The 15,903-nt window shown below is 39.4% G+C and overlaps 1 pseudogene; it reads right to left on the reverse strand.

The window, feature by feature from the left end:
* Nucleotides 1-9,159: 9,159 nt before the first annotated feature.
* Nucleotides 9,160-15,024, reverse strand: LOC106564082 (uncharacterized; annotated as a pseudogene).
* Between the last annotated feature and the right edge of the window lie 879 nt (nucleotides 15,025-15,903).

Below are 15,903 nucleotides of genomic sequence, written 5' to 3' on the forward strand. Positions count from 1 at the left end.
TAGGAGTAGCAGTGTTATCTGTGGTAATCCATGTTTCCGTCAGCGCCAGGAAGTCTAGGGACTGGAGGGTAGCATAGGCTGAGATGAACTCAGCCTTGTTGGCTGCAGACCGGCAGTTCCAGAGGCTGCCGGAGACCTGGAACTCCACGTGAGTCGTGCGCGCTGGGACCACCAGGTTAGAGTGGCAGCGGCCACGCGGTGTGAAGCGTTTGTATGGCCTGTGCAGAGAGGAGAGAACAGGGATAGACAGACACATAGTTGACAAGCTACAGAAGTGTTGTTTCTTGTATTATTGTCTCTTGTGTCTTTAGAGAACTGTTTCACTTTGATATCCTTTTTCTTCTGTCCTGATTTTCTCTTTCTTTTCTTCTGTTAACTGTTTCCATTTCAGTTGGTTTCCCACTCTGATGATTTATATCTGACAGTGGGGCTTTAAAGGAATAGTATGGTGACAGCTTAGTGGGGCTTGAAATAAATAGTATGGTCACATTTTACAGATTGTGGCTCAGTATGCTTAGTATGATGTGAAAAAAGAACAATCACCTATTTATTGATAATGTATTGTCCTATTCAGCTTCTACATCTGCATAGAGACAAACAGTATCTTGAAGTTTACAAGTAATAATTATACACTTCTATTTTCATAATCTCCTATAGCAACAATACACTGCAGCTTTGACATCAAGAAGAGAATGGGCTGATGGGTGGTGGTGCTACTCTATAGGTAAGGCTGTCCAATATGAATGTTCAATACACACAATAGGTTGATCAGTAGCCAGTTAGCTAGCTGCTACAGTCCAATATGAATGTTCAATACACACAATAGGTTGATCAGTAGCCAGTTAGCTAGCTGCTACAGACCAATATGAATGTTCAATACACACAATAGGTTGATCAGTTGCCAGTTAGCTAGCTGCTACGTCTTTAGTTAATACAGCTAGCTTGTGTGAGATTTGGCCCTTCATAATGGGGTGCTAAGCTTTAAGCTATACTTTTAAGCTGTTAAGTATAATGAAACTTTGTAGCGCAATATTAAAACAAAGAACTGGTATAATGCAAAGATGTGTGTGTGTGTAGGGAAGTAGGGTGCAGACAGGCGTGATCGAAACGGTGTTAAATGCAACAGCTTAAAGGGTTGTGAAAGGACAATGGAAAAACACTGAGAAAGAACATAACAGGAAACTTCAGTGCACAACAACGAGGGCGCAAACCCGAGACCCAGCTTCTGCAAAGATGACCACGGAGCTACAGCGCTAAGGGGCTGGACTAGCTTAAGCGCCAACACCAGCGATGGGCCAGTAAGTTTAAACCACGCTGAGCCTCTACTCTAACAGGCCTGTTCAGAAACAGGAACTATCTCTGTTAGAGTATAAAGCAAGGGGATTTTGGGGTGTTGGGGCTTCCCTATTTTCATCCTGCGTGATGTTACAGTGAACACGTATACGGAATTTGCATTTGCCATTTATTAACTGCTGAATAAATATTGACATTAATATAAAATATAATTGACTCTTTGTTCCTATATCAGATTCGAACACTTGCTAACACAGCTAGCTTGTTAACACAGCTAGCTTGCTAAGTCAAAATGCCCTCCTGGCCTGGTGGTGGAAGCAGTGCACTACATCCACTGTTTACCAGAGCTTCCTGAGTGGAAAATAATTAGGCTGTATATAGCTTGATTAACCATTACGGAAAGTTTTTATGTGAATGAAGTTATACCATGTAAAAAACTCAACAGCTGTGATGGAAACAGGAATGACGAAGCAAAAACAGGTTAAAATAAAAAATGAAAATATCACATTTACATAACTATTCAGACCCTTTACTCGGTACTTTGTTGAAGCACCTTTGGCAGCGATTACTGCATCGAGTTTTGGGTATGACCCTACAACCGCCTTTCTTAAGTATGGGTCATGACCCTGTTAATGGTGGGTCGCGTACATTTATAATTGTTAACAACATTGCAAAAAAATACAAACCTGTTTTCGCTCTGTCATTATGGGGTATTGTGTGTAGGGAAAAAAACTATTTAATCCATTTTAGAATAAGGTAAAAGGTCAAAGGGTCTGAATACTTTCCCAATGCACAGTATGTGCCAAGTTAAAATATTCCCAAGAGACATATTCTAAACTCTGCTTCTAGCTCCTTAGCAACTTTGCAGTGTTTTGTGTGTGTTATTTCTGTTAGCCCAGAATGTTTGTTGTGTTATTAAATACAGCCGGAAATAACATTTGGATATCAGAGCGGCGGTAACTCACCAGCATTACGACCAAGAATACGACTTTCCAGAATTGCATCCTTTGTTCGTACCCCCCAGGGCTCGTCGCCGACGGTAGAGAAGAGGTATTCCGAGTGGACTTTTAGTCAGACTCAGGAGGCGGGCACACCATGTACAAAGAAAAATAATGCAATCTAACCATCACCAGTAGTCATGTTAAAGTTTTTTTTTAAATGTTGGTGGAGTTCATGTATTTGCATGTGGCTGTGCATTATATGATGCCTGAATAGGAAGCATAGTCTGATCATGACTACTGGTTTTCTTAAATTCTTGATCAAAAACTGCTTTGGGGTTCATTCCAAATATCTACTTGCATTGCTTGGTAGTGTATTCGCATAGTATAAGACATAAATAACATTTAAGTAAAATAAAACAAACAGCATTATCCTGAATTCAGAAGTGAATAACATTTTTGTTATCACATCAACAAAATCTTTCAGAATGTACCCGTTTTCAGTATAGAACGTTGGCTAGCAAGCTACTGATCTGTCTGAATCAGTAGCCTTGTGTCGAACGGTCCTGTCCACTAGATTATACGTCACGCAAGAAACAACTTGAAAAAATCATCTGCTGACTAGTTTGGGAAAATGTTAATTGCATTGTTTATTCTTGCTAACAACTTCATAAAAAGTATCTTCAAAATAACCAGATCTGTGTTTACTGCCCAACAGAAGGCATTTTGCCATGTTGTCATTGATCTGTGTTTACTGCCCAACAGAAGGCATTTTGCCATGCTGTCATTGATCTGTGTTTACTGCCCAACAGAAGGCATTTTGCCATGTTGTCATTGATCTGTGTTTACTGCCCAACAGAAGGCATTTTGCCATGTTGTCATTGATCTGTGTTTACTGCCCAACAGCAGGCATTTTGCCATGCTGTCATTGATCTGTGTTTACTGCCCAACAGAAGGCATTTTGCCATGCTGTCATTGATCTGTGTTTACTGCCCAACAGCAGGCATTTTGCCATTGTAAATAAGAATTTGTTCTGAGGCTGCTGTTCATGCTGGGATAGTTGATTGGCAATTAAGTATGGTAAACTAAGACGACTATCATTTTTATAGTAGATTTTGATCACACAATAAACATTGTACATACTCATTAGTAAACACCACACCTTTTAATTCCATGTCATTTATTCCACTACTTTCAAACACTGCCTACAGGAAGTTATGCTACACTGCCTACAGAAAGTTATGCTACACTGCCTACAGAAAGTTATGCTATACTGCCTACAGAAAGTTATGCTATACTGCCTACAGAAAGTTATGCTATACTGCCTACAGAAAGTTATGCTACACTGCCTACAGAAAGTTATGCTATACTGCCTACAGAAAGTTATGCTATACTGCCTACAGAAAGTTATGCTATACTGCCTACAGAAAGTTATGCTATACTGCCTACAGAAAGTTATGCTATACTGCCTACAGAAAGTTATGCTATACTGCCTACAGAAAGTTATGCTATACTGCCTACAGAAAGTTATGCTATCTTATATCTTCATTCCTACAGCCTTCATCCCTGCCCCCGGAGTCTCTTCACTGTCTGATCTTCACCCCCATGTTCACAGGAGTGCCCACCTGCACTCAGCTGGTCAGGTGCCTTAACAGGAAAAGGATATGACATCACACAGGGAGAAAGGCAGGAGCAGTGGTGCCCTGTATGTCCAAGGTTTCTCTGGGCCAGATTACTGTAAAAGCACTTTGTGACCACTGCTGAGGTAAAAAAAAAAAAAAGGCCATACAAATTTGATTGATTGATTGAATAAATATAAGTCCTATTACCAGTCAGATAGGAAGTAGCAGTGAAGTCCTATTACCAGTCAGATAGGAAGTAGCAGTGAAGTCCTATTACCAGTCAGATAGGAAGTAGCAGTGAAGTCCTATTACCAGTCAGATAGGAAGTAGCAGTGAAGTCCTATTACCAGTCAGATAGGAAGTAGCAGTGAAGTCCTATTACCAGTCAGATAGGAAGTCGCAGTCCTACTACTACACAAAATGTCACATGTCATTGGATTTAGGTTGCCAGTTCGGTGAAAAAATACCTGATCATGGCTTTTTACAAATCCAATCAGTTTTCCACATTAATTAAACATCATCACATGGATTTGTTTTGTTGAAATGACATGGACATAATGTTTTTCAACCAGTGGGAGGCTTGTAAATGCCCCCAGGAAAGTAAAACAAAGAACTCTTCATTGAGACAACGATGAAACAGCAATCTGTGGGAGAGTTGTGGTGGATATTATAAAATAAGGATCTGCTGGAGTCCAAGTCAAACCAAGATTGTTTATTTCTGAGCTCAGAGAGAATAACAGAGTTTCACAGCGCAGAGGAGACAGTCTGAATTCCTGAAGCATTGGGTGATGAGCACATATCTTTATAGTTTCCTGTTCCTGGGAGGGACTTCATTCATACAAGGACACAGGTCCAAGCTAGTTTGCAACGCAGGATGATACTTCCAGGAACAGGAGATTATAATAGGTCAGTTTCACAAGGTTAGTCACATACTCAGTTATGTGGACACACATTTCCATTACAGTCTGTGAACATTTTCATTTCATTAAACCATCAGTGGGCCAACAATGCAAATGTAAACAATGGAACAAATGCATCACGTCCAAATATCACTTGATTATCTGTAGTGCTGGAGGAATGACAAACACAGTTTAAAAAAGGACCATTTAAAACAGAAGGAATCTGATCTACTTTATATTCAAACTGACATACTCCATATTCAATTCATGTTTTCTAATAAAAACATAAAAATATATGTTTGAGTATACTTTGTACAATTCAATTTCATATGGTATAAACAGGTAAACACATTATCGGTCAAAAATATAAGACAACGGGAGCACTGTGTATGTTCTCTGATGAATTTTAAGTCAATGTGATGTGAAATATCAATTTACACACTAGGATAAGTAATTATTCTCTCCTGTGTGGATTCTCACATGACTTTTAAGTGACTGTGATGAGTAATATGTCTTCCCACAGTCTGATCATTTGTAAGACTTTTACCCTGTGTGTATTCTCTCATGTTTTTTCAAGTAGCTTATCTGTTTAAAACTTTTTTTTACAATGGGAACACCCCTGTGTGTATTCTCTCATGTGTTTCAGGGCTCTTAGCAGGTTAAAACACTTGCCACACTGAGAGCAGTGGTAAGGCTTCTCCCCTGTGTGTATTCTCTCATGGTTTTTGCAGTCCCTTAAATGACTAAAAGTATTTCCACACAGGGAGCAGTGGTAAGGCTTCTCCCCTGTGTGTATACAGTCATGACCTTCGAGGGTGTCTAATTGCTTAAAACGCTTTCCACACTGGGAGCAGTGGTAAGGCTTGTCCCCTGTGTGTATTCCCTCATGTCGTTTCAGGTCCCCTAACTGGTTATAACACTTTCCACACTGGGAGCAGTGGTAAGGCTTCTCCCCTGTGTGTATTCTCTCGTGTTGGTTCAGGTGTCCTTTCTGGTTAAAACTCTTACCACACTGGGAGCACTGGTGTCGTCTTGCTGGTTTGGATGTCCCTGGCTCTGGTTCCTCTGAGTCTGGTCTTTCTCCTGCCAAAGACACTGATTTGTTTTTAAATAGAGACCTGAATAAAACCTCCACATGATAAAACGGCCTTGCTATGAGAGTAAATCCTAATCAGATCCCTCAATAACCGGAGGCCAGTTAACAATCTTGGTGTAATTTCAAAACAAATGTTGTAGAGCTTCCTGGTAATTACTGATATGTTTACATTACTTATTTTATTCATTCTGTTTACAAGTCAGAACACAAAAAATGAAACAGTTCTAGGACACTGAAGACACAGACATCGCTGGATTCCAATCGAGCAGGTGGTTCTAAATTTATAACTTTCATAGCTTTATGATACAGAATGCGACATACACACTTCCTTAACTTCTATGGGCTATGTGGGACGCTAGCGTGAAATATCAGGGCGGCAAATTCAAAACAACAAAATCTCATCATTCAAATTTCTCAAACATACAACTATTTTACACCATTTTAAAGATACACCTCTCCTTAATCCAACCACATTGTCCGATTTCAAAAAGGCTTTACGGCGAAAGCATGAAGTTAGGACAGAGTGCCAACAAGAAACACCACACAGCCATTTTCCAAGCAGGAGAGGGGTCACAAAAACCAGAAATACAGCTAAAATTAAGCACTAACCTTTGACGATCTTCATCAAATGACAATCCTAGGACTCAATGTTACACAATACATGTATGTTTTGTTCGATAAAGTTCATATTTATATCCAAAAAACCCATTTTACATTGGCGCGTGATGTTCAGAAAATATTTTGCCTCCAAAACTGCCGGTGAATCAGCACAACAATTTACAAAAATACTCACCATAAACGTTGATAAAATATTAAACTGTTATTCAAAGAATTATAGATAAACATCTCCTTACTGCAACCGCTGTGACAGATTTCAAAAAATCTTCACGGGGAAAGCACACTTTGCAATAATCTGAGTCCGGCGCTCAGAAAAATACATCAGGCAATACAGATACCTGCCATTTTGGAGTCATCTAAAATCAAAAATAGCATTATAAATATTCACTTACCTTTGATGATCTTCATCAGAAGGCACTTCGAGGAATCCCAGGTCCACAATAAATGTTGTTTTGTTCGATAAAGTCCATAATTTATGTCCAAATACCTCCTTGTTGTTTGCGCGTTCAGTAAGCTACTCCAAATGTAGGAAGCACGCCCAAAATTTCACGATGAAAAGTCAAAAAAAGTTCTATTTACGTTCGTAGAAACATGTCAAACGTTGTATAGCATCAATCTTTAGGGCCTTTTTACATAAAACGTAAATAATATTCCAACTGGACGATTCCAATGTCTTGAAAAACGTTATGGAACACAGCTACCTGCTCACGTGAATGCGCGCCAATGAATTCATGTCATTTTCTGAGTCACCGACTTCCCGGCCTTCTTGTTTGCTCTCTGTTCCCTGCAAAAGCCTGAAACAAGGTTCTAAAAACTGTTGACATCTAGTGGAAGCCTTAGGAAGTGCAAAATGAACCCTAAGTCACTGTGTGTTAGAAAGGCAATGGTCAATGGACCAGCTGCCTCTAATTGGAGATCATCCCCCCCAAAAACAACATGGAAATAGAAAACTAGAACTAAACATAGATATAGAAAACATAGAAAAACACAAAACACCCCGTCACGCCCTGACCTAATCTACCATAGAAAATAACATCTTACTATGGTCAGGACGTGACAGTCATTCATGATCGATAACAATTCTTCCACCTCTCCCACACTAACTTTACAAAATTCAATACTTGCACTGCTTTTCTTTCATTATGTTTTTTTACAAGTTTGTTTCCACCATTCTTTATATCATTGATCTAGGATTCATAATAAAGTTTATTCTTTTTGTTGAGTTTGGTCACATCATTTCTCAATGTGCAGTAAGTAAGCCAGACAGATTTGCAGTCAGACATATTAGCCACTACTTTTGCCCCATCTCTTTCAACTATACAGTTTTTCAATTCCTCATCAATCCATGGAGAATTAAGTTCTAACAGTCAGTTTCTTAACAGGTACATGTTTATCAATAATTGGAAGAAGCAATTTCATAAAGTCATCAAGTGCAGCGTCTGGATGCTCCTCATTAATCAAATCAGACCAACAAATAATTATAACATCATCCACAAGTCACAGAAAAATCTTTGTATGATCTCTTATACACTAGTTACACAGCGAAGTGGAGAATTCCGGAGCATTGGGAGACGAACACATATCTTTATAGTTTCCTGTTCCTCGGAAGGACTTTATTTCTACAAGGACGCAGGTGCAAATTGGTTTGCAACACAGGAAGTTACACACAAGAACAGGAGATTATAATAGGACAGTTTCACAAGGTTAGTCACATACTCATTTATGTGGACACATACAATTAATATTCTCCATTACGGAGTCTGAACATTTTAAGGGACATTCCCCCCAGAAATGTTCGGAAACTTGCAGGTGCCTTGGTGGAAGAGTGGGGTAACATCTCACAGCAAGAACTGGCAAATCAGGTGTAGTCCATGAGGAGATGCACTGCAGTACTTAATGCAGCTGGTGGCCACACCAGATACTGAATGCTACTTTTGATTTTGACCCCCCCTTTGTTCAGGGACACATTATTCAATTTCTGTTAGTCACAAGTCTGTGGAACTTGTTCAGTTTATGTCTCATTTGTTGAATCTTATGTTCATACAAATATTTACGCATGTTAAGTTTACTGAAAATAAAAGCAGTTGACAGTGAGAGGACGTTTCTTTTTTGCTTAGTTTACAATTACCATTTTCCATTACAGTCTGTGAACGTTTTCATTTCATTAAACCATCAGTGGGCCAACAATGCAAATGCAAACAATGGAGCAAATGCATCACATCCAAATATCACTTGATTATCTGTCATGCTGGAGGAATGACACCCAGATAAACACACACACAGTCAGAGTTTAAAAAAGGACCATTTAAACACATGGAATCTGATCTACACTATATTCAAACTGACATACTCCATATTCACTTCATGTTTTCTAATAAAAACACAAATATATGTTTCAGTATACTTTGTACAATTCAATTTCATATGGTATAAACAGGTAAACATTCTGAGTGAACAATATAACGGGAGCACTGTGTATGTTCTCTGATGAATTTTAAATCAATGTGATGTGAAATATCAATATACATGCTAGGAGAAGAATGTCTTGTTTCCTGTGAGAATTCTCTCATGACGTTTAAGTGACTGTGATGAGTAATATTTTCCCAAAGTCTGAGCATTTTTATAAGCCTTCTACTCTGTGTGCAGTCTCATGCGTTCTTCCAGGCTTTCTAAATGGGCAAACGCTTTGCACACTAGGAGCAATGGTAAGTCTTCTCCCCTGGGTGTATTCTTTCATGTTGTTTCAGATCCCTTAACTGGTTACAACCCTTTCCACACTGGGAGCATTGGTAAGGCTTCACCCCTGTGTGTATTCTCTCATGTCGTTTCAGACCCTGACCAGATGAAACTCTTTCCACACTGGTAGCAGTGGTAAGGCTTCTCCCCTGTGTGTATCCTCTCATGTTGTTTCAGCTACCCTGACCAGCTGAAACTCTTTCCACACTGGGAGCAGTGGTAAGGCTTCTCCCCCTGTGTGTATTCTCTCATGTCTTTTCAGGTTCCCTAAAAGCCCAAAACTATTTCCACACTGGGAGCAGTGGTAAGTTTTCTCCCCTGTGTGTATTCTCGCGTGTCTTTTCAGCTCCCCTGGCTGCTTGAAACACTTTCCACACTGGGAACAGTGGTAAGGCTTCTCCCCTGTGTGTATTTTCTCGTGTTGTTTCAGGCCACCTAACCTGCAAAAACTCTTTCCACACTGGGAGCAGTGGTAAGGCTTCTCTCCTGTGTGTATTCTTCCATGTCTTTTCAGGGCACCTAACCAGTTAAAACTCTTTCCTAAATGATTGAAACACTTTCCACAGTGGGAACAGTGGAGTCGTCTTGCTGGTTTGGACGTCCCTGGCTCTGGTTCCTCTGAGTCAGGTCTTTCTCCTGCCAAAGCCAGTGTGTTTAAAAAAAAAAATAGAGACCTGAATGAAACCTCCACATGATAAAACGGCCTTGCTACGAGGGTAAATAATAATCAGATCCCTCAATAACCTCAGGCCAGTTTTAACAATCTTAATGTGATTTTAAAACAAATGTAGAGCTTCCTGGTAACTACTAATAATGTTTACATTACTTATTTTATTAAGTCTGTTTTAGAAGTCAGAACACAAAAACTAAACAGTTCTAGGACATTGAAGAAACAGACTTCGCTAGATTCCAATCGAGCAGGTGGTTCTAAATATATAACTTTCATAGCTGTATAATACAGAACGCGTCCTACACACTTACATAAAATAAGTAAAGTAGTAATTTTGTGTGGAAGTCCAAAACTTGTTTTTACGTCAAAGACACAAAGCACATCAAAAAAATCTCCCCGTTGTTGAAAGGGTTCGACACACGCTGTTTAACTTCTTTGGGGTAGGGGGGCAGTATTTTCACGTCCGGATGAAAAGCGTGCCCAGAGTAAACTGCCTGCTACTCAGGCCCAGAAGCTAGGATATGCATATTATTAGTAGATTTGGATAGAAAACATTGAAGTTTCTAAAACGGTTTGAATGATGTCTATGAGTATAACAGAACTCATATGGCAGGCGAAAACCTGAGAAAAATCCAACCAGGAAGTGGGAAATCTGAGGTTTGTAGTTTTTCAAGTGATTGCCTATCCAAAATAGTGAATGGGGAGAGAATAAGAGCTGTTTGAACCAGGTGTCTGGAAAAATGCCATGAGCTCAGTCACGTGCGCGGCCGTGAGAGCGAGCTGAGTTCCTTTTCATTTCTGAAGACAAAGGAATTGTCCGATTGGAATATTATTGAAGATTTATGATAAAACATCCTAAAGATTGTAGAAACATGTCAAACGATGTATAGAATCAAACTGTAATGCAACTTTTTTGACTTTTTGTCTGTACTTAGTGCATGCGCCTTCTGAATTTGGAATAGTGAACTGAACACGCGAACAAAAAGTAGGTATTTGGACATAAATATGGACATTCCGACGAAGATCAAAGGTAAGTGAATATTTATAATGCTATTTCTGACTTTTGTTGACTCCACAACATGGCGAGCATCTGTATGGCTTGTTTTGGTGACTGAGCGCTGTACTCAGATTATTGCAAAGTGTGCTTTCGCCGTAAAGCTTTTTTGAAATCTGACACAGCGGTTACATTAAGGAGAAGTGTATCTTTAATTCTATGCATAACAATTTTATATTTTATCAACGTTTGAGTATTTCTGTAAATTGATGTTTATTTATTTATTTTTATTTCACCTTTATTTAACTTCTCTAGGGCCAGTCGGACGATTTCGTCCCACCTACGTAACAGCCAGTGAAATCCCGTGGCGCGTTATTCAAATACCTTAGAAATGCTATTACTTCAATTTCTCAAACATGTGACTATTTTACACCATTTTAAAGACAAGACTCTCGTTAATCTAACCACACTGTCCGATTTCAAAAAGGCTTTACAACAAAAACAAAACATTAGATTATGTCAGCAGAGTACCCAGCCAGAAATAATCAGACACCCATTTTTCAAGCTAGCATATAATGTCACAAAAACCCAGAAGACAGCTAAATGCAGCACTAACCTTTGATGATCTTCATCAGATGACAACCCTAGGACATTATGTTATACAATACATGCATGTTTTGTTCAATCAAGTTCATATTTATATCAAAAACCAGCTTTTTACATTAGCATGTGACGTTCAGAACTAGCATACCCCCCGCAAACTTCCGGTGAATTTACTAAAAATGTACTAAATTACTCACGATAAACGTTCACAAAAAGCATAACAATTATTTTAAGAATTATAGATACAGAACTCCTCTATGCACTCGATATGTCCGATTTTAAAATAGCTTTTCGGTGAAAGCACATTTTGCAATATTCTAAATAGATAGCCCGGCATCACAGGGCTAGCTATTTACACACCCAGCAAGTTTAGCCTTCACCAAACTCCGATTTACTATTAGAAAAGTTTGATTACCTTTGGTGTTCTTCGTCAGAATGCACTCCCAGGACTTCTACTTCAATAACAAATGTTGGTTTGGTCCAAAATAATCCATTGTAATATCCAAACAGCGGCGTTTTTGTTCGTGCGTTCAAGACACTATCCGAAAGGGTAAAGAAGGGTGACGAGCACAGCGCATTTCGTGACAAAAAATGTCTAAATATTCCATTACCGTACTTCGAAGCATGTCAACCGCTGTTTAAAATCAATTTTTATGCCATTTTTCTCGTAAAAAAGCGATAATATTCCGACCGGGAATCTGCGTTTAGGTAAAAAGACGAAAGAAAATAAAGCATGGGGTCGACTCGTGCACGCGCCTAAGCCCATTGTCCTCTGATCGGCCACTTGCCAAAAGCGCAAATGTGTTTCAGCCTGGGGCTGCCTCGATATCATTCAGCTTTTTCCCAGGCTCTGAGAGCCTATGGGAGCCGTAGGAAGTGTCACGTTACAGCAAAGATCCTCAGTCTTCAATAAACAGAGACAAGAAGAACAAGATCTTGTCAGAGAAGGCACTTCCTGTAAGGAATCTTCTCAGGTTTTTGCCTGCCATATGAGTTCTGTTATACTCACAGACACCATTCAAACAGTTTTAGAAACTTTAGGGTGTTTTCTATCCAAAGCCAATAATTATATGCATATTCTAGTTACTGGGCAGGAGTAGTAACCAGATTAAATCGGGTACGTTTTTTATCCGGCCGTGTCAATACTGCCCCCTACCCCCAACAGGTTAACCAGGTAGGCAAGTTGAGAACAAGTTCTCATTTATAATTGCGACCTGGCTAAGATGAAGCAAAGCAGTTCGACAACATACAACAACACAGAGTTACACATGGAGTAAAACAAACATATAGTCAATAATACACCTCTGACCAGATCAAATCAAATGTTATTGGTCTCATACACATTTCTACAATGTTATCGTAGGTGTAGTGAAACAGTGCTGTAATATCCTGGTTGGGATAGGGGGCAGTATTTTCACGGCCAGATATAAAACATACCCGATTTAATCTGGTTACTACTCCTGCCCAGAAACTAGAATATGCATATAATTCGTAGATTTGGATAGAAAACACTCTAAAGTTTCTAAAACTGTTTGAATGGTCTCTGTGAGTATAACAGAACTCATATGGCAGGCCAAAACCTGAGAAGATTCTATACAGGAAGTGCCCTGTCTGACAATTTGTTCTCCTTCTAGGGCATCTCTATCAAAAATACAGCATCTCTGCTGTAACGTGACATTTTCTAAGGCTTCCATTGGCTCTAGGAAGGCGCCAGAAAGTGGAATGAGAGCTCTGCAGTCTCTGGGCGAAAAACAGCAGGGGTTTTTGTGAGTGGTCCGTCTGAGAACAATGACACTGGAGTGCGCGTGCACAAGACGACTCCATTTTTTTCTTTCAGTGTTTGAATGAACACAACGTCGCCCGGTTGGAATATTATCACTATTTTACGAGAAAAATTGCATAAAAATGTATTTTAAACAGCGTTTGACATGCTTCGAATTACGGTAATGGAATATTTTGACATTTTTTGTCACGAAATGCGCCGGCGCGTCACCCTTAGGATAGTGACTTGAACGCACGAACAAAACGGAGCTATTTGGATATAACTATGGATTATTTCGAACCAAAACAACATTTGTTGTTGAAGTAGAAGTCCTGGGAGTGCATTCTGACGAAGAACAGCAAAGGTAATCCAATTTTTCTTATAGTAAATCTGAGTTTGGTGAGGGCCAAACTTGGTGGGTGTCAAATTAGCTAGCCGTGATGGCCGGGCTATGTACTCAGAATATTGCAAAATGTGTTTTCACCGAATAGCTATTTTAAAATCTGACACCGCGATTGCATAAAGGAGTTCTGTATCTATAATTCTTAAAATAATTATGTTTTTTGTGAACGTTTATCATGAGTAATTTAGTAAATTCACCGGAAGTTTGCGGTGGGTATGCTAGTTCTGAACATCACATGCTAATGTAAAAAGCTGTTTTTTGATATAAATATGAACTTGATTGAACAAAACATGCATGTATTGTATAACAATGTCCTAGGAGTGTCATCTGATGATCATCAAAGGTTAGTGCTGCAATTAGCTATGGTTTTGGTTTTTGTGACATATATGCTTGCTTTGAAAATGGCTGTGTGATTATTTTTGGGAGGGTACTCTCCTGACATAATCTAATGTTTTGCTTTCGTTGTAAAGCCTTTTTGAAATCGGACAATGTGGTTAGATGAAGGAGAGTCTTGTCTTTAAAATGGAGTAAAATAGTCATATGTTTGAGAAATTGAAGTTATAGCATTTTTGAGGTATTTGTATTTCGCGCCACTCTATACCATTGGATATTGGTGAGGCGTTCCGCTAGTGGAACGTCTGTCCCTAACAGGTTAACTAACAATACAAAAAAATCCATGTAAATCCATACGATTCCTTTTAAAGATTTAGAAATATAGAAATTGCAGAACGAGCAATGCCAGAGTGTGGAATATAAATATATAGTTTGTTTACAATGTACATGATGGTGTGTAAAGACATTACGGACCGTATATGAATAGAAAAGGTATGTACAGCAGTAGTTATATAGGATGAGCCTGGACTAGAATACAGGGTGGAGTACTGGGTGGTAGACGGCTAATCACAGTGACTAAAGTGCAGGACAGGGTACTGGGCGGAGGCCGGCTAGAGGTGACTATTTAACCGTCTGATGACCTGGAGGTAAACCACACAATAAGTATTGTGGTGGCAGCATTATGTTATGGGAATGCTTGTCACTGGCAGGGATTGGGGAGTTTGTCAGGATCAAAATAAATATGAAAGGAGCAAAGCCCAGGTAAAAGGTTTGAGGAAAACCCACCTCAGTCTTCTGAAAACCTGTTTCCATCACATCTGTCTTGAGTTTTTTATACGGTATGGCTTTACCACCATTTCTGGAGTGCATTTTGACTTTGTTGATAGCTAGCTGTGATAGCTAGCGGTGTTAAGACTTAGCAGCTAACTGGCTACCGATCAACTTATTGTGTGTATGGAATATTCATATTGGACTGTACATCTAGCTAGCTGGCTACTGATCAACCTATTGTGTGTATTGAACATTCATTGGACTTCTCACCTGTGTGCAGTTTCATGTGTTCTTTCAGCTTTCCTGAATGGTTAAATCTCTTTCCACAGTGGGAGCAGTGGTAGGGCTTCTCCCCGGTGTGTATTTGCTCATGAGCTTTCAGGTTTCCTAACTGGGTAAAACGCTTTCCACACTGGGAGCAGCAGTAAGGCTTCTCCCCTGTGTGAATTCGCTCATGAACTTTCAGGCATCATAAATGGGTAAAAAGCTTTGCGCAATGGTAAGGCTTCTCCCCTGTGTGGATTCTCACATGACTATTAAGTGACTGTGATGAGTAATATATCTTTCCACAATCTAAGCATTTGTAAGATTTCTCCCCTGTGTGTATTTGATAAGAGAATTATCTAATAAAGGTAAATGAATCAATAAACCATGATGAATTATTAGTCATACAGCATGGTTAATAAATAATCAATGTAATGATCAATGTAGGGATCGATTGGTCTGATTAGTTCCGGAAAGTCCCGGAAAGTCCCGGAAAGAAATGTGTGTATGCAATTAGTATAGAGAGCTAGAGAAGCAGATGGTCAAGGGAGTAAAACTTCAGAGAGTTCCTAACCTTGAAGGAAAGGAACAGGCTGAGCCAGAAGGTGATAAACAGTGTGAGAAGTCTATGGGGGTTGCAGGTCACCAACAGATTGTGTGTAAATGCATGTGCGTAAGTAAGCAAGAACTATATAATGACTGTTTTGTTATCCTGACGGCAGAACGTTCTCTGAATAAAGCTACAGAAACCTTTTGCAGAAAGTCCTTGCCTAATTATTTTAACCCATTTTCTTACAAACCTTGGGCATTAGTCAAGGCGAATTGATTATTGATTATTATCATCAAGATATAAAATTCTTATAACAATTGGTCCTTCGAGCCGGATCTCAAACTGCCGCTG

The sequence above is a fragment of the Salmo salar genome, chromosome 12 (genome assembly GCF_965601325.2).
Source record: "Salmo salar chromosome 12, fSalSal1, whole genome shotgun sequence".
Taxonomy (NCBI): Eukaryota; Metazoa; Chordata; class Actinopteri; order Salmoniformes; family Salmonidae; genus Salmo; species Salmo salar.